Raw genomic sequence first — 12,134 nt, forward strand, 5'->3', positions numbered from 1 at the left:
GCTGGCCACACTGCGGTCCCACTTCCCTTCCGTCCTACAGAGCTCTCAGCAGATCAGCTCTCCAGCTTGCCCTCTTCCCCTCTACTCCCTTCCTAGCCTCTTTGCCCACCTTGCTCTGCAGGGCACACTCAGCACTTTCTTGTTCAGACCCTTGCCAGCCTTGAGAGGGCGGGAGACCAAAGGCTCACTCATTCCACAAACATTTATTTCTTTATTTAAAGATTTTATTTATTTATTGGACAGATCACAAGTAGGCAGAGAGGCAGACGGGGGTGGGGGGAGCAGGTTCCCTACTGAGCAGAGAGCCCGATGCAGGGGTTCGATCCCAGGACCCCGGGATCATGACCTGAGCTGAAGGCAGAGGCTTTAACCCACTGAGCCATCCAGGCGCCCTTCCACAAACATTTATTAAGTCCCTGGGATGTACAAGGTAGTGCTCTCACTTCACCCTGACAACAACCCTGAGAAGGAAATATTTTTATCCCCATTTTTAAGGGAGGAAGCCAGTATCCCTCCCTTCCAAGAAGCCTTGGGTAGGAAGAGGAGACAAGTGTGTGCAACAGCAAGTAAACCTGAGTGACGACACGGGAGCAGGAGTTACGCTGGAGAAGGGTGTCTCGGAAGGCTGGAGGAGACAGGTGGTTCCTGGACAGGGTTTTGAGGGTAGGTGGGCATTTTCAGACGGACGATTTATGGAAGGATGTTTCAGGCAAGGAGGACAGCATTTGCCAAGGGAAAGGGAAGTGGAATTCTGAGCAAAGATAAATACATATGACTAAATATACTTAGTCATACATCATCTGTGTTTGCAAGTCTGAGTAATTTTAAGAAGGACTTAGGGGAGCCCTGGTGGCTCTGTGGGTTAAGGGTCCGAGTCTTGATTTCAGCTCAGGTCATGATCTCAGGGTTATGAGATAGAGCCCTGTATCATCCTCTACACTGGGCGTGGAGCCTGCTTAGGCTTCTCTCTCTCCCTCTACTTCTGTCCCTCCTGCCCATTCATGCTCTATCTCTAAAAAGAAAAGACAGAGGGAAGGATGTGAGGTAACGAGGTCAGGAGAAAGGAAGGATTTGAAAGACTCCATTTCAAAGGTGCACATCACAGCCAGACTGAGTGGCCAGGCTGTTTCTCCCCGTCTCCTAACACCTGGCCACGTGCATTGTTCCTTCTCCCTCCATCCTCCCTTCAGGAGGCCTTTTACCCAGCATCTCTGCCTTCTCCAGGCTGTTGGAACTAAGTATCGAGGTGGTTCCTTTAAGCCTCTCCCGCAACTGTTCTCCTCTTGGACAGAGAAAAGGAATAAGGAAAAACACGGCTCTGAGCATCTCATGCTTCCTGTTGTATTGGAAGCAGGGAGAGGTGAGCTTGCTGCTGATTTTAACACCTGCTTCTGGGAATTCCAGAGCTACTTTCTGTTTCTGGAGTCATCTTTTCCTGAGTACAAAGTTAAAAATAGCATCTATAGGAGAGAGAGCTAAAACCTGTGATCAAAAAGTACTATCCCTGTGTAGAAGATAGTTCGCAGGTCCTCAAAAAAAAAGTGAAACACAGAGTTACCCTCTGGCCCAGCACCCACACTCCCAGGCAGATGCCCGAGAGGACTATGACCAGGTCCTCAAAAATTTGTACATGTAGGTTCATACATTGTTCGCCACCGACAAAAGTTAGAAATAACCCTAATAACCCTCCATGAGAGAATGGATAAACAAAATGTGGTATGTCCATGCAAAGGAATATTATTCAGTTATACAAAGTAACAAAGGACTGATACATTCTATAACCATCATGCTCAGTGGAACAAGTGAGACGCAGACAGTCACACACTGGGTGACTGTATTCATATGAAAGTTCTAGAACTTGAAAGCCATGGAGACAGAAAGCACAGTGGTAGTACTTAGGGCAGGGGGAATAGGAAGGGACTCTTTAATCGACATGGGGTTTTCTTTGGGGATGATGAAAATATTTTGAAACTACATACAGGTGGTGGTTGTGCCATGATGGGATGTGCTAAACGCCACGAGATCGCACAGTATACAATGGTGAATTTCACATCATGTGAATATCACCTCCCTTAAAAAAAAATAAAAGAACGAGAACAGGTAAAACTCAGCACAGGTTCCAAAAGAAATGAGTTTTCTGTGTTGCACAGAGTTTGCACAGTACAGACCGTGCTTGAGAGAAACCCCCAGAAGTTGATCCTCGGAGAAGCTAAGTCCGTCTGGAGAGTGGCGAAGGAGGCAGCTCCGAGAACCGGGGCTCATTTCCAGTTCCAAGAGGCCAGTGAAGTATGAGCACCAACATCACATGGCCGTCCTCCTCCCCAGGGAAGTTGCAGCCTGGGAAGGTGACAGCTCATAATGTCAGAAACTGATGATGAGAAAATTGGAAATGGATGGAGTTTTATGGCAATGCATTTTTAACTCCACTTCAGCGTAGAGGGGACATTTTAAGGAGCTAAGAGCTTAAACCAGACAAGATTTCCTCCAGTGTGATAATAAATACACCAAAGTGCCCTTTTATGTTTAATAATTCAGGATCCACTGAGTGTTTAAAGGGTTTCCTGTTTTATCATTTGAAAAATCGAATGGTAATCGGTTAAAAAGTAATAGATGAGACATGTTTTTGAGATGGGCCCTGAATCACGCACTTTAAAATGTCTTTGGAAATGGATGTGTGCGTGTTCTAGGTAGCAGGCGCCTGAAGGTCTGGAAGCTGCGGCACAACCACACGCTCGTCACGCCTTTGTGGGCTTGTATGTGGAGGGACGGAAGCCACGTCCACGCGTGGCATCGGCCAATAGTCTGAGTGGCGTTGGAACAAAATTAGACTGAAAGAACATTGTGGGGCCACTTTTGCAATTGGCCGTCCCTCAATCTGCTCCAGATGTAGACGGCAACAATCACAGAGCCGGATTCCTGGAAAATTCCAGAGAAAAACCTAAAAGTCAGGCCGTGGCAACATTTTATTGCTGGAGACATGAACATGTGGTGTCGGTGAGAACCGGTTTGCCTCATTCCGGACTGTAGGTTGGCTCACATGGACCGTAATGTTAGATTCTAGGTGGCGGTGATTTTTGCAAAGGAAGCCCCACTCTTCTTGCAGATGATAGTACCATCCTACGACTTTCCAATTTAAGACAGGTGGATTTTCCCAGGGAAGGGAATGGGGAAGGGGATGGGCCTCTGGCAACACTTATTTAGCCTGTCTTAGGACAGAATCTGAAGGGCAGAAAGGATCCATGTGTGCTCTTAAACGTCATGTTGGAAAATAAAAGCTACCACTGTGCTTCATTTTTAATCAGGTATGTATCGCACCTGTGTTTATGAGGTGCCCGTCAGACACTGGAACAGGGGCTGGGGATACTGCCTTATGCCTAACGGACAAGATCCCTGCTTGCGTGGGGCTCATAATATCTGGTAGAGGAAAAACACTCAAGAAGGAATTGTGACAGAAACTGCCAGCTGCCTTTCCCCTAGCCACTTATCCCTCTTTCTTAGTAATTGACCCCTCGGTAATGGGCCCTTTAGTCATAGCCAAGATGCCCAAATTAAAGGAAAATAATACTGTGTTCTCCAGCTTTCCTAGCAGACAGGGATCACCATCAAGATGGCAATGGAAATTATTAGGTGTGGTTTCTGGGAATACCCTTTAATAGGGGCTGACTCACAGCACCAGCAGCATCCATGCATTCTCTCCCTTTCTCTCTCCCGCTGTATTAAACCATGTGATGTAGAGGCTACTTTGAGGGTGGAATCTATGGCCTAAAAAAGTGGAAGGAGCAACAGGATTTCTGATGGACTGCCTAGCCCCAGACTTCTTCTATGGGAGAGAAAAATAAACGTATGTTTCGTTTAAGCCACAGTGATTTCAGGACTCTGTAAATAGCAAAAAACCCAATTGTTGTGAGACCGAGGCAGAAGAGACAAATATAAAATCATTTCACAAAGTCGAACCTCAGGGCCCCTGGGTGGCTGAGTCTGTTAAGCGTCTGCCTTCAGCTCAGGTCATGATCCCAGGGTTCTGGGATCGAGGCCTTTGTTGGGCTACTACCCTGCTCAGTGGGGAATCTCCTTCTCTTTTCCCCTCCTCTTGTGCCCTCTCTCTGCCTCTCAAGTAAATAAATAAAATCTTTAAAAAAAAAAAAAAAAAAGAAAGAAAGAAAGAGAGGAACACCTCCTCCATAGGCAACAAAACAGAGAGATGGGAGAGAGTTGGACTGGCCGAGGGACTGACTGAGGCTACTGTGGAATGTGGAATGGGAGGCCACATACTGAAGTGATCAATGACTGAGAAACGAAAGATAGAGTGGTCAGACAGCGGTAGAAGAAAGAGAGAGTGTCACCAGATGGGGTAGTCCTTAGCTGGGTATAGGCAGGAGAATGATGATCTGATATTTCATTACAAAGCTAAGCTTTGGGCAGTGGCAGTATGGTAGCCAATGAAGTTTATCTGAGGCACGATTATTGCTGATTGAAACAAAGCTCATCCCGGCTGCCATGTAGAAAGTGGGCAGAGCAAGCATGGAGGCAGGATGACCTTTTAGGTGGTGATGACAGAACTCCAGGTCAGAGATGATCGTACGACCGATGATGGAGGGAGCAGTAATGGAAGTAGAGGAATCTGTGAAGGCAGTTAAGACGTAAACTGCTGGGGCGCCTGGGTGGCTCAGTGGGTTAAGCTGCTGCCTTCGGCTCAGGTCATGATCTCAGGGTCTTGGGATCGAGTCCCGCATTGGGCTCTCTGCTCAGCAGGGAGCCTGCTTCCTCCTCTCTCCTGCCTGCCTCTCTGCCTACTTGTGATCTCTGTCTGTCAAATAAATAAATAAAATCTTTAAAAAAAAAAAAAAGACGTAAACTGCTGATGTTAGAAGGATGAGCGTAGATGCAATGTCTTTATTGCTTCTGGAAGAATCTGTCCCAGAATCTTTCTGCTAGAGTCACTTGATTGTGTGCAGAAAAACAACATGAATTACTCAACAACAGCAATAAGAAACCTGAATCAAAAATGGGCAAAGAACTTGAACAGACACTTATCCAAGGAAGATATATGAATGACCAGTATGCACATGAGAAGATGCTCTATATCACTAATCACGAGGGAAATATCAATCAAAACCACGATGAGATAACTACCTCACATCCACTAGGATGGTTACCATAGGAAGAAAAGAAAGAAAGAAAGAGGGAGAGAGAGAAAGAGAGGAAGGAAGGAAGGAAAGAAGAAAGGAAAGGAGGGAGGGAGAAAGGCAGAAACAAAGAGAAGAAAGAAAAGGAAGGAATGAAGGAAGGGAAGGACAGAAGGATGGGACAGAGGGAGGAAGGAAGGAAAGAAGAAAGAAAAGAAGAAAGGGAGCAAGGAAGGAAGGAAAAGCAGAAAATGGCAAATATTGGTGAGGGTACGGAAAAATCGTTAACACTTATGCACTGTTGGTGGGAATGTAAAATGTGCAACCATGGGGCACGGGGGTGGCATAATCAGTTAAGCGTAGGGCTCTTGGTTTCAGCTCAGGTCATGATCTCAAGGTCCTCGGATTGAGTCCTATGTCAGTCTCTGTGCTCAGCATGGAGTCTGCTTGAGATTCTCTCTCTCCCTCTGCCTTTCCTGCTGTCTCTCTCTCTCTTTCAAATAAATAAATCTTTCAAAAAATAAAATGTGTAGGCACTATAGAAAATGATATAGTGATTTCTAAAAAAAAATAAAATAAAAAATAGAGTTAGCATGTGATTTAGCAGTTCAAGTTGTGAATACTCAAAAAAATGAAAGCAGAGTCTTAAAGACGTCTTTGTATGCCCATGTTCGTAGCAGCATTATTCACAATAGCTAAAATGTGGAGGCAAGCCAAGTGTCCACTGACAGATGAACGGACAACCAAAATGTAGTATATTTATATAATGGAATATTATTCAGCTTTAAAAAGAAAGGAAATTCTGATATATTCTGCAACATGAATGAACCTTAAAGGCACAATACTGAGTGAAAGAAGCCAGTCACAAAATGGCAAATACTGCAATGTTACACTTCCATGAGGCATCTAGAAAAGTCAGAATCACAGACGAAGTAGAGGCTGTTGCCAAGGGCTGAAGGGGTTCATGAGAAGTCAGTGTTTAATGAGGTCACGTTTAATGAGTCTCACGTTTGCAAGTGAACGGAGTTCTGGAAAGGATGGTTGTGCGATGTGAAGGTACTCAATACCACTGAACTGTCCTCTTAAAATTAGCTTAAATAGTAAATTTCATATCCTGTATATTTTTACCACAATTTTTAAAAAAGGAAAAAAAAAATTCAGTATGGGTTGTCTGTCCCCGGGGATTGCAAGGCGTTTTCCACCAGTACAAGCTTGTCTATTCTCTCGCAGCTCAGAAGCACGTCTCTGTATCTGTGTGACCCTGTCTAGCATCTCCCTGGTAAATGGTGTCTCTGAGTTTCCCATTGGATACTGAGCTGATATTTACCTTTGCAAATATCAGCTCATGAATGCCTCCTTCTCAAAAGCCCCTCCAATGGGGCACCCGGGTGGCTCAGTGGGTTAAACCACTGCCTTCAGCTCAGGTCATGATCTCAGGGTCCTGGGATCGAGTCCCGCATGCAGGAAGCCTGCGTCCCTCTCACTCTCTCTCTGCCTGCCTCTCTGCCTACTTGTGATCTCTCTCTCTGTCAAATAAATAAATAAAACATTAAAAAAAAAAAAAAAAAGCCCCTCCAACCCAGCAGAGGCAGCCTTCTTCCTTGAAAAGTGGGAGAATGACCTCCCATCCATGGATTTCCCTGGGAACCTGGGGACGTCCAGAGAGCTGATCCTCAGAAGGGGCTGAAGTCAGAACTAGTCAAGGAGGACACGTGCACATTTACATATGATCTGCATCTGCTGTGCATAGGGCTGCACAGGCTGTGCTGTGTTCTCAGACATCACTCACGTTATATTTTAAGACTGTCACCATCTTTGATTAACATTTAGATCTGCAGCCCGGGTGCCTCGAACTTCTCCAGCCTTCTATGTTTAAACCGGCGTCATCTTTTATCCCTGGGTGGTGGGAAGTCCAGGGCCCCTGCCACGTAGCTGCAGATGCTTGGAGTTCCCACCCATTCCAGTTTTCCGTTCCTACATCCAGCCCATCGCCCCTTTCTCAGGCCCACCCCAAGCACAGGGCACCATCCAGGCCTTGTGCATAGCAGCTCTTCTTACTGAGTTAGAGAAGGTAGAGGAAGCAATTTAGAAGTCAATCTTAGCATCCTTGTTTTTCAGAGTCCCTCCATCTTGGGTGGGGGGGTGGTGTTCCCTGGAAGTTTCCTTCTTGTGTGGTGACCTCTCTCCTTTTTCTTCTCCTCTCCCCTTTCCTCTCCTCCTCCCTCCTCCCCATCCCTCTCTTCTCTTTCCTCTTCTTTCTCAGTGGACCATGAGTGAGCACTCATTTGGTCCCACAGACACGCCTTTGGTGCCTAATGAGCTAGTAAATAAGATGTACGAGTCCCTCCCCTCCGGAAGTTTAGTGTTGTGCTGACAGGGATATCCCCCCAAAGTCAAAAGTCAATAAATTGCTTTTGCCACAGTGAGAGATAATGGTACATAGTCAAAGAATCACGGGGGGTCACCAGCCAAAATGGAGGCATGGGACGATGTCTCGTGAAGGTCAGGCTGAGGGAAGGCTGATGTGGAAGGACAGAAGGACAAAGCCCTGAAGCAGAAGGGTCTCAGCAGACTCCAGAAAGACAAAGGAGGCCTGGGGTGGGGGGTGGAGAGGCAGGGTGACATGTGGGCAGAAAGAGACAGGAGCGGGGAGGAAGAGGCAGACAGGGATGTAGCTTGTAGGGCTTCTGATGCCCCATCAGGTATGGATTTCACTGTGGGTCTGTTTCCACAGTGTGTGTGTGGGGGGGTAACATGATATCATGCATGTTAAAAGCATAGCCCTCTGCTGGCTCAGTGGAAAGCTACTGCCCCTCTCATATTTGTCCTACTTTTCTCCGTTTTCCATGTGTTCCTGGTTTCTCAGGGACTCAGTTCACCAGAACTCTAGGCTCCTCTTATGAAGAATAATGCAGTTTTATCGTCAAGCTCATGGTGTGTGTGTGTGTGTGTGTGTGTGTGCGCGCACACACGCATGGTGCATGTAAGAGAGAGGGAGAGAGAGAGGTGGGAGGCATTATGCCACCAACCCCCCCTTGAGGTAGAGGTAGAAACTGCATGCGCAATATTTAATTTCCCTTCCATCTGCTTCCTCTCTGCACCCCCGTCCCCGCTATCAGTGATATTAAGACCGAGGATGAGAGGTGGGAAAAAATGCTACACGAGATGAGTGTTGTCCCGGTGCCTATTTTGGAAAATTCCAATTGAGTACAAACGTATGGAGATAAATACAAAACCTTTGATCGTAGGTCGCTGCCTACGGTTTATATTCCTGCCAGAGGTGTTGACAACATAGAACACATCTTAAGAACTGGGTTTTCACGCCGTTCTGGTGTTGGCATAAACCTGGTCATTCAACCTGCAGTCTTTGGTGATCGGCAGAACAATCAGGAAGGAAAGGAGGCCCCTGAGTCTTCGAAAGGGGCGAAGGGGAGAGTACAGGGGCTGTGGTGATTATCTCTGAGAGATGAATCGGTGCCTCACCACCCGGGAACCATCACTGAGGAGCCAGTAACGTCCTGCTTACATCTCCAAAAGACAGGAGGTCATTACGGCCCTACTCCCCAGCTTCTGTGGTGGAATCCAGGAAGATCATCTGACGTTCTCACATCATGCTGTTGACAGCGTGAGGCGTCTCAAGCAGATGGTGTTCTTGGAACACAGGTGTGGCTTGGCCACCCAGATCATCGTGGAATGTTTTGTTTTAGGGGAACCAGCATCAGGAACTCAATAAAATGTTTAGCAGATTTAGGTAGATGCTTACTTAAGGTCTAATTTGGAAAAAGAATCCCCTCTGTCTAGTAATATTTGTTGTCTGAGTAAGCCAGGTGGTACAGAAGGATTATCTTTCTAGGCAAGCTGAGTGGGTAGAACAGATTTAGGAGGGAATAGCATCTTAATACTTGGCATGTGCACTGCGAGGATCTGGCTAAGTTGAAGACGGGGAGTAAGTAGGAGTTTTGAGATTGTATGTTGTGTAATCAGTCTGACTTTAATTTATATCGCTCAATTCACCTAACAGACCCTTTACAGATGCATTACGTGCATTTTCAGCAATTGGGATATTTGCCTACAGGTTTTTTTTTTTTTTTTGGTAAGAAATACACTTGCTAGCTGTCCAAAGCGAGCTGCCCGCCATCCTATAACCCTCTGCCAATCATAGGGGTTAAGGCAGATTTTATTGCCAGTCATATTGTACTCCAGGTGAAGTACTAAGAATGCTGTCTTATCCCTCCGCTGGATTAGCTCTAAAAGGTGATCTCGGAGTCCTGTCAAGCACAGAGCGAGGATTTAAAAAGTGACAAACCCATGGCCACGACATTTACTACGGGATTTCCCATGACTGAATTCCCAGCTCCTGGCCAAGAAGAAATAGGCGTGTGAGCACGGATGCATTTTAGAAGGCAGGCCGTTCCTTTTTTGTGTTTAGGTGGGGATCTCTAAACAATCAAGTGATACCCTTCTCTGAAAAAAAAAAAAAAAAAGAACAAAACAGGAGAGGCACGAGTGAGTAATCATCTTGACTTAGAACATTGGTTTCTTGCTTTCTTTCTTGCGCAGGGGTCGGCTCCCTTTCTGTGTTCGGCTCACTTACGGTACCCTGGCCTTTTGCAGCCAACGGAGCCCTTTGTAGCTCATCATGATCTCATTCCTCATCCCAGCGACTTCAAGGGCTTTATGGAAATACCAGACAGATGTGTACCTGCTTCTGCAGAGCCTTCAAATAACCCCATCCATCTTGATGGCATTTCTCCGCTGATCAGCCAGAGGTTTACACTGTATGTTCTTTTTACAGCATCTTCATTACCTTTGTCTCTTACGGAGCGGAGCCACCCACTTCCATGTACCCTGCCAGGCTTCATGCGCGTCCCCCTGGTCACGCTCTGGCCCTTCGTTCTGCTAGCTTCAGGTTGATCAGCCATGCGTGTTTCTGAGCAGACGGAACATGCTTTTCATGATTTCCCCACTGTCCCTTCCAGGAATCCTTCCTCCTCTTTCCATCACACGCACATGAATGGTGGAGAGACAAACTCCACAGCATAAAGAAACCCTAACAGGGACACCGGGGTGTCTTAGTCAGCGAAGCAGCCAGCTCTTGGTCTCAACCCAGGTCTTGATCTCAGGGTTAGGAGTTTAAGCCCTGAGTTGGGCTCCATGCTGGGTGTGGAACCCACTTAAAAAAAAAAAAAAAAACTAACAGAAAATTTATTAAAGGTAAATTGGACATCCAACATACCCTAGATTAAGCCTTGATGGTACCTGGTGCGCGATAGACGATCCAGTGAATATTGCTTGAAGGATGAAATGGCTGAATTAATTACTGATCTTGCTACCAAAACTAACAAAATGGAAATAGGGCCATTCAAGTTTGGGGCCAGGGAAGTAATCTGTGATACCAGTAGAAGGAGCAACACGCTCACTCCAGAGTCTTCCAGCGAAACTGTGCTCTGCACTAGGAACCACTTCTGTAACCCCAAGAGGGACGGTAGTCAAGAAAGTTCTTAACCTCTTTTCAATAGAATCCAACTGAGTAGTGACCTGGGTTTCTCCGCACAGCAGTTGCTTCCAGCCCATCGAGGGCTAATCTGTCCGTTGGCCCCAGTTCATGTGGCTTTGGGCTAGAGCCTGCACTGTTAGAGGGCAGTGGGCCACCATCTCTTGCCGGACACCATCTGCTCTACAGAATATCTTTATTCAGGGACAGAACCATAGAGAAGATGTGCTGCTCCTGGGGAGGTCAACTCCAAGGAGACTTCCACCCCCCCCAACCCTTTCTCTCTCTCTTAGGGAAGCTCCTCATTTCCTTCCACTGGGGGCCTCTTGTAAGTGGACTCTCTTTTGCGCACCACCCAGGGAACTTAATGCATGCCATCCTTTCTAGCAAGCTGGAACTCAGGCATCAGCAATCCTGCAGGGAAAAACCAAGAGCCATCGAGGTGGCTGCAGGAGAACTGAGGATTGTTACTTATCTCTGGAACGTGGCTTCTGGAGGCAGGGATCTCACTGGAGCTGAAGTATGAAGTTGCCACCAATTCTCTTGCCATCTGTATGGGTTGAAGTGGGTCCCTCCCCAAATTTGTGTGTTGAAGTCCTAAATCCCAGCATCTCAGAAGGAAACTGTATTTGGAGAAAGGGGCTTCAAAGAGGTAATTAAGGCTAAATGAGGTGATTGGGGTAAGCCCTAGTCCACCAGGACTGGTGCCCTCAGGAGAAGAGGAGATGAGGACACGGATGGGCACAGAGGGAAGACTGTGGGAGGACATGGGCAGACGATGGCCGCCTGCAAGCCAAGGGGAGTCTTCACCAGAAACCAAGCCTGCCAACATCTTGCTCTCAGACTTCAGCCTCCAGAATCATGACAACATGCATTTCTCTTGTTTTCACTCCCGAGACTATGCTGCTTTGTTACGGCAGCTTTGGTGAAGTCATATGCCGCAGCCCCCCAACTGTGTTTCCGTGGACCACATGGAAAAGCTGACCCCGCAACGTGAAAGCATAGCTTCTCTGCGTGTGTGTGTGTGTGTGTGTGTGTGTGTGTGTGTGTGTGTGACTTATTGCAAGGACTTGCTGACAGGATGGTGGGGGCTGGCCAGGCAGGTCTGGAGATCTGAAATCCATAGGGCACGCTGTCAGGAAGAGCGGTGAGCTCTCAGGCGGGAGCCGAGGCGGCGCTGCACAGGTGAAATTTCTTCTTCCTCGAGGAAGCATCCGTTCTGCTCTTAAGGCTTTTCACAGATTGGATCAGGCCCACCAAAATTTCCGAGGATAATCTCCTTTACTTAAAGACACCCGATAGCTGACGTTCATCCCATCAGCAAAATACCTTCCACAGCAACACCGAAATTAGTGTTTGATCAAATCACTAGGTGCCTAACCCGGTCGACACGTAAAATTGATCATCGTAATGACGGTGATGACAGCTGCACTTCTGAATTGTACTTGTCCTGGGCGTCCGGCGCTCTGCTAAGAGTCCTACATGCATTATTTACACTTTTATCCCAATTATTA

General features: G+C 46.9%; 1 protein-coding gene and 1 pseudogene across 9 annotated transcripts in view; both read left to right on the plus strand.

Moving 5' to 3' along the window:
* The window catches only part of RBFOX1 (RNA binding fox-1 homolog 1), a 1,452,832-nt gene that overhangs the window by 1,004,351 nt on the left and 436,347 nt on the right, over positions 1-12,134 (plus strand). The gene's annotated exons all lie outside the window — the stretch shown is intronic.
* LOC122896213 lies at positions 4,411-4,540 on the plus strand (annotated as a pseudogene).

Source organism: Neovison vison, chromosome 14 (assembly GCF_020171115.1).
Source record: "Neovison vison isolate M4711 chromosome 14, ASM_NN_V1, whole genome shotgun sequence".
NCBI lineage: Eukaryota > Metazoa > Chordata > Mammalia > Carnivora > Mustelidae > Neogale > Neogale vison.